The sequence below is a fragment of the Drosophila sulfurigaster genome, chromosome X (assembly GCF_023558435.1).
Source record: "Drosophila sulfurigaster albostrigata strain 15112-1811.04 chromosome X, ASM2355843v2, whole genome shotgun sequence".
In the NCBI taxonomy this organism is placed as follows: domain Eukaryota; kingdom Metazoa; phylum Arthropoda; class Insecta; order Diptera; family Drosophilidae; genus Drosophila; species Drosophila sulfurigaster.
The window spans coordinates 14,920,695-14,936,652 of NC_084885.1; the positions used below are offsets into that span (position 1 = coordinate 14,920,695).

The following is a 15,958-nucleotide window of genomic DNA, read 5'->3' on the forward strand; positions in this document are numbered from 1 at the left end:
TATATCGATATACTGCTTAAAAATAATGAAAATATACCATTGAGTAAAATATATGTTAGATTGTCAACCAAAGTAACTAAGACTCGAAACTGAAAAAATACTGAAATATAAATGTTATATTTGATATATTGGAATACTAATACATTGAAAATGTACTATAGATAGACAGTCAACCCATGCAACTATATACTCAATATACTAATACATTCAAAAGATACTATTAAGTCAAAAATGTGCTAGATTGTCAAATACATTATATTATACTCATATATAGATGATACATTTCCTGCAGTCACAAACCTATAATACCCTTCTTCCTTATGAGCAGCGGGTATAATGATAATAATATTCGTGCTATTCATCGCTCACAACTCACTTTGATTGCTCCGCCTCAATGCCTCAATTATTCACGAATGTCGTTGGCACTCATGAATTCACTCACTTAATGGCATTTTACAATTACAGTTGATTCCATGGACTGGCTTTTTGCAACATTTATGCCAACCGATTCACACTCACACATTCACACCTATTGTGTGTGCTCGCAAAACTTTGTTTAAATACATTTGCCTACATGACTTGCGGCGCCATTGCAAAAGTTTTTGGCCAAGTTTACTTAAGGTGGCCAGCAGCAGTAGCAGCAATAGCAGCAGCAGCCGGCTAAAGCGGATTTTCCACAGAGAAAAGTTGGGCTGGGGCGCAAGAAAACAATGAACTGCTCTTCCTCTGGTGCCTCGCATGTGAATGCGAATGTGAATGTGAATGCGAATGTGGGGCAAGAGTGTTATGAAGAGGCAATCGAGCGGCAGCTTTGGGTGCGTTGCGAGAGAGATGCGTTTGCCTTTTTTTTATTTTTCTTTCTCATTTCACTGTTTTAATTTTCGTTAGATTTCGTTTCATTTCATTTTTTTTGTTGTTTTGCTTCTATTTTTTTCTTTTATTTATTTTTTTTTTTTGGTGGAGCGTGGGGAAATACATAATAACAATGGGGAGGCGCAACAACAATGAGGCACAACAAATATTATGGCCAGGACAATCAAAAGTGGCAACCACAAGACCAAAACAAAACACAAAACAAAGCACAAGCCAAAACAAAGCCCAACAAAACGGCCGACTGGCCATTGGCCAGCGGCAAAACACAGACCAGCAAAAATGATGAGGAAAGCGAAGAATACATGCAACAGAGTTTGGGGGCAGAGAGGCAGAGCGCAAGGATGTGGCAGAAGCTGGTCTGGCTGGTTGCTTGGCTCGTCTGGCCGGTAATTTGGCAATTTTTGTGTTGGCTCGAACACACACACACATACACACTTAGCCTCACACATACAATAAATAACTCAATTGCAAGCTATTTGCTTGAAAAGTTTTACCCAACTGACTGACTTTTACAGCCTATTGCCATCGTCCTGCTCGCCCCGCCGCCTCTGCCCCACGTTTGGAACATGATGAGGACTCGTCCTGTTGCCGCTGGGCAGAAAGACGTTTCGTTTGGGCATGCAAAATAGTTGAAAAATTTAAATAATGTCGACAACGTTGTGGGGCAAATAATTCATTAAAAGAATATCAAGTGTTAAAATTCACACAATTTATAAAATACAAAAGGAAACGATGCCAATGGCATTTTTGCTCTATCCCCCCTCCTTCCATAATGCTGAAGGTGTATATGTGTGTGTAAATATGTATGTGTGACTCTAGTGTTTATATACGAGCGAGAGAGGGAGAGCGAGAGCCAGAGCCAGAGCCAGAGCGAGAGCAAGAAAGAGCAAAGCTGTGGCCTCCATTTTGCACTCCGGGGCATTTGTACACAATTTTTTAGCGTTCAGCTTCAGTTTTTTACGGACGAAAAGTTTTGCGCATTGCGAAACATTTTGCCCCATTGGTAATTGAGAATTAAGTGCCCGAAGAGTGGCCCGATGCTGTTATCGATAAGCTGATACTACCGTACCACACCGCTGCTGCCCTCTGTTGCCCTCCTGCCATACTTTTATAACGTACCTTGCGGGCCCATTGTATTAGACAGACAGCTCCCTCCAGCCCTCTACCTCCCTGCCTTTCCCCGCTTTGCACTCTTCCAACTGTGAATCAATATTAAAGTTAAGCCGAAATTGACTTTAATATTTTTACTACTTTCACATGTTTGTGCATTTTAGGAAAACTTACTTGCATGCAAAGTGGTTTTAATAACAAAGGTAAGGCTAAATTATGTACAAGTATATTATTTCATGTTAAATAATAATCGCTTTTATCATTGCCTATTTTGTGTTTTATCGTACTATCTATTAATGCATTTTCAATATAAGTCGATATTCATACTATAAAGTCTTCTTGAAGAACACCCAAAATAAGCCAAGTAAATGCTGTTAGCAATAAAAGTTACACCCGACTTTAATGTTTTGCGAGTAATCTTATTTTATTTTCTGTTCAAGCAACACTTGAATGACATATGTTAGTTTCGTTCATTTTTGTTTATTATTTATTCATGATTTTGCAATTAATCTTATATTTAGATTATTAACTCTGAGCAGCAATAATAAATAAAGATTTTTATATCTTTATTTAATGCACTAGCATAATTTAAAACAAGTAAGAAAGCTACAGTCGAGTGTACCCGACTGTGAGATACCCGCTACCCATTTTGAATAAAAGAACTATATTTAGCGGTATTTTTCTCAAAATATACCAAATATATTGCAAAAATACTAAGAATATACCAAACGGTATATTTGGTATATCGATATAATACCACATTCAAAATATACCATAGACGGCGCAATATACCAGATTATCAACCAAAGCAACTAAGGCCCCTAGTAAGTAGGCGTTTTTGCACATACAAAAGTATTTCCTAAATAACTTCGATAATTTTTATCTGATCGCAACCAAATCAGGAATCATTATTGTACATACCAAAATTCGCAACTCTAGCTTTAAAATTACGCTTTTTATTCGATTTTTTTGATTTGCGGGGGCGGAAGTGGGCGTGGCAAAAAATTTGAAACAAACTTGATCTGCGTGCAAACATAACAAATGCTGTCGAAAAAAAATAATAGCTCTATCTCTTATGGTCTCTAAGATCCAGTGTTTCATACGGACGGACGGACAGACGGACATGGCTAGATCGTCTCGGCTGTTGACGCTGATCAAGAATATATATACTTTATAGGGTCGGAGATGCCTCCTTCTACCTGTTACATACATTTCCTGCCGGCACAAAGTTATAACATACAAGTAATACCCTTCTACCCTATGGGTAGCGGGAATAAAAAATATGTCCAATAATTCTGTATGTATATAGATAGTATTATCTTGAATGCATAACATAAACTGCTAGCAGTGAAACATTATTAAAGTTGAGCTAAATGTGACATCAATGTGATTATTATTTATATCGGCGACTCGCTGAACAAATCTGTGAACGCAAATCGCCGTCGTGCGATGAATGTAAATTTTTGACAGCGGCAAAAGGAAATGCCAAATGCCAAAGGCCAAATAGATGAGATGCACAAAGCACTGAAAATGTGAGAAAAGTACTTGATGCTTAGCATGTAGTTTTGCTGTTCCGAATTCCCACTTTCCAGTTCCGGGAGTATGCAGTACTGAGTACTCAGTAGATTTAGCCAGTTGGTCGCTAGTCGCCATTTGCATTCGGCATGTGCAAATGCGATGCTATCGCGCGACGTTGTCTGAATGTGACACGTACATGTGCTAATTCAAATTCGCACACATACATACATACTACATATATGTATAGATAGATATTCAGACTCACTCAGTCAGCAACTCAAATGCAGACACGTAAACATATGGAGAATGAAACGAGCGCGCACATTGCGCATACGACGCGTTGCACATACATATCAAATTAACATGACTTATTATTATTAATATATATTGCAGCTGCTTACGACTAACTTGTGCGACAGCAGCAGCCGCAGCAGCAGTAGCGAAAGCTCTATATTTATCATTTAACTACTGTAGACTCGAGCAATTCTCATTTAGCAAAATATTACGTATACGCCGTGTAGTATTACGAACATAATACTCTCGCGCATTTACTGTGAGCGATTGTTGGCTCAAGGTGCCTGCATTTTTATAGTTACTATATTAAAGGTAGTTGGCTTTATTGAAACTCTCCCGCTGCGTTTTATTGACTGAAATATGTGATAAAAGGTAAAATAAACGCGCTTAAGGTAGCAATTCTTATACCATATTAAATTTAAATATATAAGAAGAGTTTTCTAATTACGACAAATTTTTATAGACATTAATATCATATTCGTAAAGCCAGTGAATAGTTAACAAAATACAATTTTCTGCCTAAAAAGTAAGAATTACAGAAACAAAAGAAATAAAAAAAAAATGAAGATTAAATCAAATGGAAGAAAATAAAATAAGAAACTGAATACAATCAATGAAATAGCTAATGTTATGTCCTGTTGAATATTAAAGGCATGATTACTAATAACTAAAATTAATTAAACACTTTAAAAAATGCTTCCATGAATTACAAATTCGCGCATAAACATTGCAAAGCAATTAAACAACGTAAAACAATGAACAAAGAACTTAAAAGCCAACTTTATAGGTCAAAGTCTAAACACAAAACGCTCAACATTTTATTTTTTTACAGAGAAACCTTAAACCTTTGTTCTTTCGCAAAGATCACGCAATCGCCCAAGTAAAGAGATAATCGAGAGTAAAGCCAAAGGCGCGACACAAGTCAGAAGAAAAAAAAAGAAGAAAAGATTGCGGCAGCAACTCAGCTCAAAGCCAAGTTGAAGTGCTTGCCATCACGGATGTGCACGAAGGCTTCTTGAGCTTACAAACACACACACACACACACACACACACACACACACACACACACACACACACATATATGTGTGTGCTTTAAAGAAAAAGAAAAAAAAACCGCAGAAAGGAAGTAAATGTAGAGTGCTGCGGCTTCATCTTTAGCTTTCGAGTGCATTCCAATGATTTCTGTTGTCTGTGGCAAAAAAAGCTGCTGCTACCGTTATGGGGTCATCAATTTGATGTTGTGGTTGTAGTTTTTGCAGCCATCAAACCATCTGTGTGCCATCTTCATTATCTTCACAATCGTTATCGTTATCATCATCATCATGAGCAGCAGCAGGAGAAGCCGAGGCAGCATTATTATTGTGTGTATGAGGCTCACCTGATGCTGCTGCTGCTGATGCTGCTGCTGCTCGACTGTCAATTGCAAAAGCTCTGCGCTATATATGTATGTATGCACATATAATCATGGCTTGGCATAGTCGCTAACTCAGCGCATTTTTTGTTGTCGTTGTTGTTATCTGCTTTAAATGAATTTTATTTGTGTGTCGCCATGTAAGAGTGTGAGTTTTGTGCTTGCCTCGCGTTGCGTTGCACATGACAAATGTGATGAGCGCCTAAAGAGGAAGACTCATTCACTCGCTCGTCATCTATTCTCGCTCCCTCACACACTTTTTCTACTTACACTTCTACTTCTACTTCTACATCTACTTCTTTTCCTTGCTGCTACGTGAGCGCACGTCGCATTGCTGCAAATTGAGTATACGGCATGTTGTCGCTTGACGTTACCCAGGCAGCTTTCTCGCACTCTGACAATAAGCCAGCTACCCATTTACCATTTACCATCTAAGCATCACCCCCGCCCTACTCGCATTAATTATTGTAATTAGAAATTTTTCAGGCTCTGCCAAGGGGCGGAGGCAAGTGGCGCGTTGGCATTCAAAATGCTTTTGCTTTTCAATTTTTTCTCAGCGCCATCAGTCCATCAGTCAGTCAGTTGAGAGTCAGTCAGTGCACAAGTTTAGTCGAGGAAACTGCTCTTAATTTTATGTTAAATTAACCCTTAAATCACACATACACACTCGAACACCCGCACATACACACACACACACACCCACACACACACCTCCGTAGTGAGCTCAAACAATGTGCAAATACATTTGTCGAGTAACTCACAGCAAACATCAAGTGAAGTTGTCTTTGTACTGTCGCCTTTTTTCGTTGTTGCTGTTGTCGCAGCTCAAATTTCAAATTGCTTACTTAAAGCAATAAAGACACAGCAACACTCAAGCACACACACACACGCACGTACACACACACTCACACACACACAGACTTCGACAGACATGAAGCACTCAGCCAAAAACTGCGCCCGATAAAGCACCAAAAAAAAAACAGCAGTAGAAATGAAGAAACGAGAATGAAAAAGAAAACAGCAAAGAAAGCAAAGCAAAAAGCAAATGACAACAAACATACAGTCTTCTTCTTTTTCTTCTACCACTCCCTTACCTCCCTTGCCTTTTGCCTTTGCTCTTCCCCACTTTGCTCCACTACCACTTATTCTCTTCTTCATCATCAGCTGCCCTCCACTCCTCCGCTTCCACCAGCTGCGTCTCGTTTGACGAGCACAAAAATTTGAAAGCGCTTTTTGAGGCTCGTTTTCGGTCCACATCTTTGGCACTTTTTGACTGGCCCTCTTTGCTCCTCTCCTCTTCTTCTGTCTCTCCTCCTCTCTGTCTCTGTCTCGGTCTCTCTCTCTGTTTCGTTACCCTCTAACCAGCAGCCGAATCCAATGCCATTTCTCAGTCCTCTGTCATTCGTTTCGACTCAATAACTGTCGCCATCTCTATAACGCTGTCTCTCTCTCTCTCTCTCGCTCTATTCTCTATCTGTGTCTATCTCATTCTCAGTTTTAGTCTCTGGTGTCGCTCTTAATGTCGTTGCCTGTTTTTCAGTTTTGCCATTCGCTTGCTGCTGCTTGCTTATGCTGTTTATGTAATAAATGTTACAATTGTTTGTTGTTATTATAGTTGTAGTTGCTCCTGCTTCTGCTTCTGCTTCTGCTGATGCAGCGCGTAAATATTGTTTTAAATTTCATAGAGGCCGGCAGCCAAATGCGAAATGTATCCAAAGACACAAAGACAAAGCCAAAGTTAAAAGACAGCAACACAGAAAACAATGACAACGAAGCAGCAGCAGCAGAAGCAGCAACAACAATGACCAGAGTAGAGCACAGAGGCAGAGTTGAGAGAAAACCCGTAGATAAATGAACTTAGTTACACACAGTGCGTGTGCTTTTTGGGCAACATGCGAAGGAGGCAGAGGCAGAGACGGGGGCGGGGGCGGATGAGCTGAATGAGGCGTGCCAGCAGTTAATAGTCTACGGCCAAAAGCAACCAAAAGCGAGGCAGAGTCGGAGCGGAGGCACAAGCAGAGTCTATGGGAGGGGTAAGTAAAAGTTTTTGATTTGTGTGTGTTCAACACACATTCACACACACACATATATATATAGAGAGAGATAGAGACGCACACACACTTGCCACAGTGAAAGTAACAACTTTCATTTCAATTTTTTGGGGGAAACACGAGGGAAGGGGGCAGCAGCGGCAGCAGAAGCAGTCCCATTTTGTAGATGGGCCGCTGCTGGGCACTAAAAGCCACAACTATAAATATGCAAAAAAAAAAAAAAAATACCAAAAAAAAAGAGAAATGAATGAATAAGTTGAAGCTGAATACTAGACTGTGAGTTGCGCTTTAATCAAACATCAAGCAAAAACGTAGCTTAGCTTACTATCGATTATTTATCGATTACCAGCGGCACTTTAGTCCAGCCAATCAAGCAATAGATACAAAATGTATTGCTTTTAATTTACGCTTTATAAAAATTCTTCTAAAGTTGGACAGTAAATCACGCTTTTATCAGGAAACGAGGCAAAACCTAGCTTAGCTTAGCTTACTATCGATTATTTATCGATTACCAGCGGGACTTTAGCGCAGCCAATCAAGCAATAGATAGAAATTGTATAGCTTTTAATTTACGCTCTATAAAAATTTAATAAATATTGTAATTCACGTTTTTATCAGTAATCGAGGCATATCCTAGATTGCCTTACTATCGATTAGTTATAAATTGACAGCAGCTCTTTATTTTATACAATTTGGTTGCTCTTATTATACTCTTTATAAAAATTCAACAAAACTTTTGACTTTTAGTCGCGCTTGTATGAAGAAATGAGGTAAAACTTTACTTAGCTTACTATCGATTTGTTATCGATTAGAAGTAGCACTTAAGCAGCAGCCAATCAAGCAATCCCTAAAAATGTTATAGCTATGACATTTTTTACAAATTCTTGCGGAAAAAGAGGCAAAACTTGGCTTGCCTTACTATCGATTAGTTATCGATTGGCAGTGGCACTTTAGCGATAGCAATTTTATTGCTTCGCATTTTGTGTCATACCTTTTTAGGCAATCATCTTAATATACACTTTACACAAATTCAGCAAATGGAAATGTAAATTTATGCTTAATGGCCAGCAATACTATCGAGCGAGCGAGAGAGCAAACGAGCGAGCGAGCGAAAGAGATATGGCAGAAGACTATATCAACTAGTCTCTTTTAAGGCTCTTACATAAATTTGCATAGCTTTATAGCGCATACATTTTTATTACATATTTAGTACAGGGTATCTCGACACACAAACAAACAAAACACAAGCGAGTCGCATTTGGTATACCCTTTTAATGAGTTGAGCTTGTTGAGTGCAATTTGTTTTGGCTGGGCACTTAAGACAAAGCAATACCCTAAGCTGATCAGGAATTAATACCCTTTTGTGTGTACTTTTGGCATGTAAGTAGATGCCTGACACAGAGTTCACAATGCAGGGCAGCATAACAACAACAACAACAACAACAGCAACAAGAACAATTTGCGCATAACAAGAGTGTATAAAAAGCCAAAGTAAAGCAACGACAAACGAGACTAGGACAAGTCAAAACGTTTTGCCTTACACACAAATACACAGCGAAAGCAAAAGAGAGAGAGAGAGAGAGAGAGAGCACGATTGTGGGAGTGTGATAGACGAAGGCAAAGTGTAGCCAATGTTGCCAAGTGGATGAGAGCGGGCGGGCAAAGCGATGTGGAGTGAGAGGAAGGCATGCCTTTTGTTTTCTAAGGCTTATCTTCATAATGTGAACGTCGCCGTCGCCGTCGCTGTCGCCGTTGTCTCTGCAGCCGTCTCTTTTGCTCATTGTAAAAGTAGCTGATAGCAGCTACAACTTTTGCTAGGGCACACATACACACACAGACGCACACACGCACAGACAGATAGACACACATAGACACACTCGTAGATATTCATATGTGCGCTCGTATTTTGTGTAGCATACTTTTGTGCGCCAGCCAACCAACCAACCAGCCAGCCAGCAACTTTAATGAAACGCCAAAGCGCAAAACTTTCGCTTTACGTTTTGCGGACCCGAGTCTGATAAAACGCCTGCATCACTGTATTTATCGCACATAAAAACACATACCTATAGATACATGTATGTACATATATATATATATATATATATTTAGATGTTGAGTAAGCACAGCTGGCACGCATTTGCCTGCCGGCAGCTGCATTAGACAGCCATCCTCCATTCTCGATACACATATCCCATAACCCATGTCCAAGTCCATAGATTTTTTCATGCGAATCTGGCTTAAACACTTTTCCCCAACATTTCTCTGTCATCGCAACAACTGCTCTAAATTGCAGCCTATCACAATACGTTAATTAAATACATTTAAAAAAAAAAACACATCAAATATTTTCCACACAATTTGAGTTCTTGTACAATAAAAATAAAAACTACATTACATACCGTATGATGGAAAACCACAATCTGAAGTGATGTTTGTTGTGAACTGCAAGTAAAAGAATACAAAAAAACTCCATTTAGAACACGTTTGTTCTGTAACTAATTATAGATGTTTTTGCTTTGTGCTAACAACACAAACTTTGTAAGGTTATCTAGCATAAAAAGGAACTTCAATGTTTAACTTGAAATGATAAACAAGTTGTTGCTTGCCGAGATAAACAACAAAAAATACTTTTAATTAAAAAACTTGAAATAGTTAATGTAAATGTAGTTTTAAATTGTTGTAAATAGGCTGGCATAAAACTGTAATCCGCTTAAATCATGTTAAAGAAATGTATTATGCAAAGCAAAAATTTATGAAATTTTCAAAAATTAACTTTTTGAAAAAATACAGCAAAACTTATAATAGGATTGTGCAGCGAATATATACTATGTATATAGTAGTATGTATATGGGATGTAAGTAGAAGAAAAAAAAATGTTAGTAGAAGAAATGGCAAACGAAAATTCTTAGCGAAAGTTTCGCACAACCGCAAAACAATGCAACGGCAGCTGATGCGGCTCAGAAAATGTTAAAACACGCACATTCACATGCACATGCACACACGCAGTAGCTGTAAGTGTGGCTGTGTGGCAGTGTGGCAAGCACTGTGGCCGGGGCTGTGGCAAGCACCTTTACAGCGAAACACTCTAAGCAGAGCGCGCTCCCCCTTTTAGGCCACAATATAATTTAGCCCACTTTTGGCTTTAGTTTGCCGGACTTGGTGCCTTTGGAATGCTTCCGCTGAAAACTTTTGCCGCACAAGAGTGTGTGTGTGTGTGTGTGTGTGTGTGAGAGAGGGAGAGGGAGAGAGAGCGGATTGAGAGTGAGACTCTGTCAGCTTAGTGTGGCAAACAAAAGCCCATCAGAAGTTGCAACAAGCGACATGGCGGCAGACAAAAGGACAGCCGGACTTACAGGTGGAGCACAACAGACGGCAGACGGCAGACGGCGAACGGCATTCATTTAAGCGTTTAGACTCGCGACTCCACTAAGCCCTTCTGCTGGCGTCGCAGTCGCAGTCGCAGTCGAGTACTGCATTAGCATTAGCCACTGGTGGCCGGCAGCGTTTGCAACACTTAGGAAATTGAATTTCCCCAGCACCAAGTTGCAAGCTGTTGGCAGTTGGAAGCCATGCGCTCACTCAGCAGTTAGCAGCGGAGAGTGGAGAGTGGAGAGTGGAGAGTAGAGAGTAGAGAGGGACAGCTGGACAACACAGGGCCAAAATGCGTGCGAACAAAGTTGCAAAGTTTAAACGGTTTTCGGTGCGTTGAATGCCGCTTGTCGTTGCAATTTGCTGATATGGCGCAAAAACCAGAGAGAGATAGAGAGAGCGAGAGGGAGAAGCGCAAAGGGCTGGCTGACGACTCGCTTCTTATCTGTAGCCCCAAGTGTTGACCAGGCGGACCAAAGGGCCTGTTCTCTGCGTGTGTGTACAGCTGGGAAGGGGAAGGGAAAGGGGACGGGAGGGTAACGAGAGGGAACTACAAACTGCGCTGCATGCCACATCAAAAGTCACTCAGCGCCCCGGCGAATGAAAATTATTTTAAAACTGTCTTCAAGTTGCATGTCTGTCAGCCTGATTGCCAGGGGGTCGCCAAACAGCAGACGAATGGACGAACGAACAGACGGACAGACAGACGGACGAACGGACGGACGGACAGACAGACGGACGGACGGACAGAGCACGGTTAACTGTCTTGCTTGTCTCTGTTCAGTGTTTTCTGTGTTTTTTTTTCCTGTTGTTGTTGTTGTTGTTGTTGTTTGGTGCCCAGCAAGCGGGGATTGTGGGATTTGTTGGGTGTTCTGGATACGTGCCGATTCAGATGTGCCATCGCCCCGCCCCACCCCACCCCGCAACGCCCCTCCTTCGTCCAGCCTTGTCTCTGTCTCTTAATTCCCTTTTCGTTTGCCTTATAATTGTATTTATTTTCATTATTTTAAGCTCCCGCGTCCTGTGCACGTTGCGACAAATTGAATTTGAAATTGAAAACCAAAAAAAAAAAACGAGAAAAAAATTGAATGCGAAAAAATTGTGTATAAATTCATTGAGAGCGATTCTCAATCAGGGTTAAGACTGCAAGATACCCTGTAACTGAATTGCTAATCTATATTGTAGAACCGACAGCATTATAATATTCATGTTAAGTTGTTTTGATTAAGTGTAACAACTAGATATTTAATAGTGTGACATGATATACTTTTCCAGTTATTTCACAGCCAAATTTGTTCATAGAATTCAATTCAAATTAAAAATAAATTCTGAATGGTGATAGTAATCATAATGATGGAGATTATTTTTTAAGTATTTTGAGCTATCTACGGCAATACTATTCAAACTGTTAGATACAGAACGAAAGTTGCGGAGGAGTATGCTTTTATCCTTGCTATATATTCTTTGACAATTACATGTCATTTAAAAACAATCATACAATAATATTCAACGACTTGGCCAACACCCAAACTTATTAGCCAGACGTCTATCAATTCGGCAGTCCAAAGGAAAACTTAAAAAATTCATTTAGTCATTAAGTTATTAATATGTTCTATATAGATCCCAGAAAAATAATTTATAAAAAATATAAAAAATAAATACAACTTTTGTGTAAGTAAATAAATCTCTTTGAATTTTATATACATATTTACTACTGTTGCATGATTTATGCAAGACCGAAATTCTTTACAAAATTATATCCAAATTGCACTTTTAATATTTATGTATTTTGTCTATTTATTTGAGTCTCCATTTATATATCGAAATGGATATTTATCTTTTCCTTTTCTATATGTTCTATGCTATCAAGCTATAATCAATCAATCATTGCCCTTTTACAGGGTATTCGTGGCATAAATGTCAAAGAATACACACGTATGTGTATTAATAAAACAAATGTAATCGATTAAAAGCGTAGCAAAGGCAGCTGAGCGCGTGCCACGTCCATTGATTATTGTTGGTGCTGCTGTTGCTGTTGCTGTTGCTGTTGCAGTCATGTTGCATAATCGCAATTGCAACTATAAATAGCAAAAATGCCCCTCAATTGTGTTACGTTTGGTTGTAGTATATCTCAAGAAAGCTGCTCGAAGGTTAAGCTTCAGGTTATGATACTGCTGCTGATGATGATGATGATGATGATGGGGACGATGATGATGACGATGTGACAGTGAATGCGTGGCACTGACACTGTGATTGATTTCTGCTCTGTTGCAAGGACACAACCACAGCAGCAGCAGCTGCTGCCATGTTTGCTCCTCTCTCTCTCTCTCTCTCTCTCTGATGCTCAAGGACACGAATCTCGCACAAAATTGGCGGCGCGCAATGCATTGCAAGAAGAAGACGACGATGACGATGACACCCTCGGCGTCAGTGTCGGCGGCCTGGCTAATTGGATGCTTAACAACATGCTGCCCCCAAAACGGGGAGGCGGGGGGTGGCGTGGACAGTCGAGATGTCAATAGACAGAGAGAATAGAATGAGAGATAGAGAGCTGCAGAGCGAGGAGCGAGGAGCGCTGCCTGGTCTATGCCCCCAAAATAAGTATGCTAAGCTCTCAGCGACACAGAAAAAAAGTAATTATTTTTGATTTATGACTGGCGAGTGTGCAGCAGCAGCAGCAGCAGCAGCAAGAGAAGAAGGAGGAGGAGGAGGAGGAGGCATCTCCTGGTCTCCAGTTGGTCCCCGGTTGGTCCACGTCATTTGCGAACGATGTCAACGCATGCATAAAACATGCGCGCGCCCGAAATCCCCACCGTAAACTTATGACAGACAACAGACATGAGGCCAAGAGACACGAGACAAGAGACAGGGGACAGGGGACAGGCGAAAGGAGACAAGAGACAAGAGAGACATGCGACGCAACAGCAACAGCAACGGGAGCAGCGCACGCGGCACACAACTTACAACTATGCAAATTGCGCGCTTTTAGCTGGCACAAAGCAAACTCAAACTGCCGTTTCCCTCACCTCACCGTTCCCCTTCGCCGCTTCGCACCGTTCGACTGGTCCCCAAACGCGTGGAAGCGGAGCTTGCTACAAATATTCATAAGTGCCAGGTAGACAACACAGCAACATAGCAACAATTGCGACAATAGCGAACGACGACAACGACGACAACGTTGACAACAACAACGCCATGCGGAAGTTGCTATCGCATTATGAATTACATACATGACGAGCTCGGGCGGGCGAGAACGCTGCGTATGCGTAATGTGACGATAGGCAGCAACTATTTTAATTATTGTCGCATAAAATGCGGCAGCAACAAAAGTTGTTGCCAACTGCTTCAGTCTTTGCTCGCTCACTGCAATGTTGCATGTTTATGCGCTAAAATAAACCAGGCAACATTTTTGTTTTAAGTTTCAACAATATTTTACTCAGCTGCAACGATCACGAATTGCAAATTACATCTTTGAAATTGCTTGGAAATAAAATGTATCAAAACTAGCAGCAAATTTGAATGATTATTGATCAGTTGACGAGTTGATGCCAGCATAAAATGTGGCTTGTAAAACTTAACAATATTAATTGAATATCACCAGATTTTGAATTGAGATTATCATATGGAATGCTTTGTAGAAATTGCATTCTTTGCATTGATAGTTAGTTAGTCGATGAATCAGCTAGGTCAACAAAATTTAATATGCATGCGGAACTGCAAACTGTGATATTTGCATTGGACGAAGTGAGCTGCTGGTTAACGTGATAGCCAAAAATGTTGATAAAGGTGTGTCATATATGATATTGTGTATACATATGTGTGACCAAGATATTAGCGAAAGTTAAACGGATAAGTGGGCGTGGACAAGCAGGCGAGCTTCACAAAGATTCTCTAGGTGTTGCTTAAGGCGGTTATGATCAAGCCAGTTGCGACTATATGACTAAACAGTTGTGCAGAACTGAAATACATACATACAAGTATATACATACATAATTTTATTGACAGAGCAAGCTGTTGTTAGTTGATTTAAATACTGAAGACTAAAAAAGTCATTGACAACAAGTAAGAAACCTGCAGTCATGTGTATCCTCGACTGTGAGATACTCTATACCCATTTTGAATAAGAGTACAACAGTGTAGTATTATTCTTAAAAGATACTAATGTAAAACACCGCAAAAAATACTAAGGTATGCTATTTAAAATAAACCAAAGAGGTAAAAATTTACCAAATTGTACGCAAAAGCATTTCTGTTTATCTGAAAAATGTTCAGGAATTATAAAAATAAATTAGTGAAGGCAGAAATGCTAAATGGGCGAGGTTAGGTAGAAGAACTTCACAAAGATTGATTAACTTACTTAAATTACTTTTGATCAACTGTTAATCAACAGAAATTCACATTAACTAAGCTGCTGCTAAGCAATTTGCTTAGAATTGTGAAAAAGTCATTATCAAAAATGAATAAATAAAAGAAATAAGTGTGAAAAGAAAAGAAAAGAAATACATAACTAAATAGTTTTAAATTTTAAATTAAAATTTAAAATAATTTATTTATTTATAATAAATAAATACATAAATATATAAACACATTAATACAAATATTAATAAATGAATAATAATTAAACATATAAATCCATTAATAAATGAACTAACTAATTTAATAAAATAATAATAAATCATAATAAATATAATAGTAAATTAATTACATCTGCAGTCGAACATGATTTCCCCTTGCTTTTTACACACATTGTGATTTCGATATCGATTTCGACACATTTTGTTCCAACTGTGAATGGAAGTGTGATGTGTGGGCAAATAATATGTAAAATATAGTATAGATGCATATTCGATTAGAAAAGTAAGCCTAATCTGCATATGTCATGCAAATATCGCAATGATAGTTAATGCAACAGAAATTGCTTGTAAATTTATGCAAATATTTTTCACCCACAATCTGTGTGAATGCGTACGTGTGTGTGTGTTTGTAAGTGTGTGTGTGTGCTTTGAGGAGAGCTCAGATCGTGGGGCAAACAAAACTGTGTGTGTATGTGTGTGTGTGGCACAGCGGCTGAAAAATGACATTTGATCGATAAGAAAGATTAAACAGCGCAACCCGAACACCAGCTGTGGAGAGGATTGAGAGGGATGCGAAGAGGGAAGCTCCGAGCAAAGGGTGAAGGGTGAAGGGTGAGTGATATACGAGCTTGTGCACCTGTTTGTGTCAGTCGCCAGCTGAGCGAGAAAGGAGCAAAAGGAGCACACACACACACACACAGAGAGAGAGAGAGAGAGAGAGAGGGGAGAGGGCGCCGTTGGCAGCGGGGGCAACTCGC

At 39.6% G+C, this 15,958-nt stretch overlaps 1 protein-coding gene across 1 annotated transcript in view; it reads right to left on the bottom strand.

Moving 5' to 3' along the window:
- Window positions 1-15,958, bottom strand: part of LOC133849596 (acetylcholine receptor subunit alpha-like) — a 119,344-nt gene that overhangs the window by 84,238 nt on the left and 19,148 nt on the right. The window contains exon 3 of the mRNA XM_062285784.1: window positions 9,657-9,699. The gene's annotated coding sequence lies outside the window, so the exon portion shown is untranslated. The remainder of the gene's footprint in view (window positions 1-9,656; window positions 9,700-15,958) is intronic.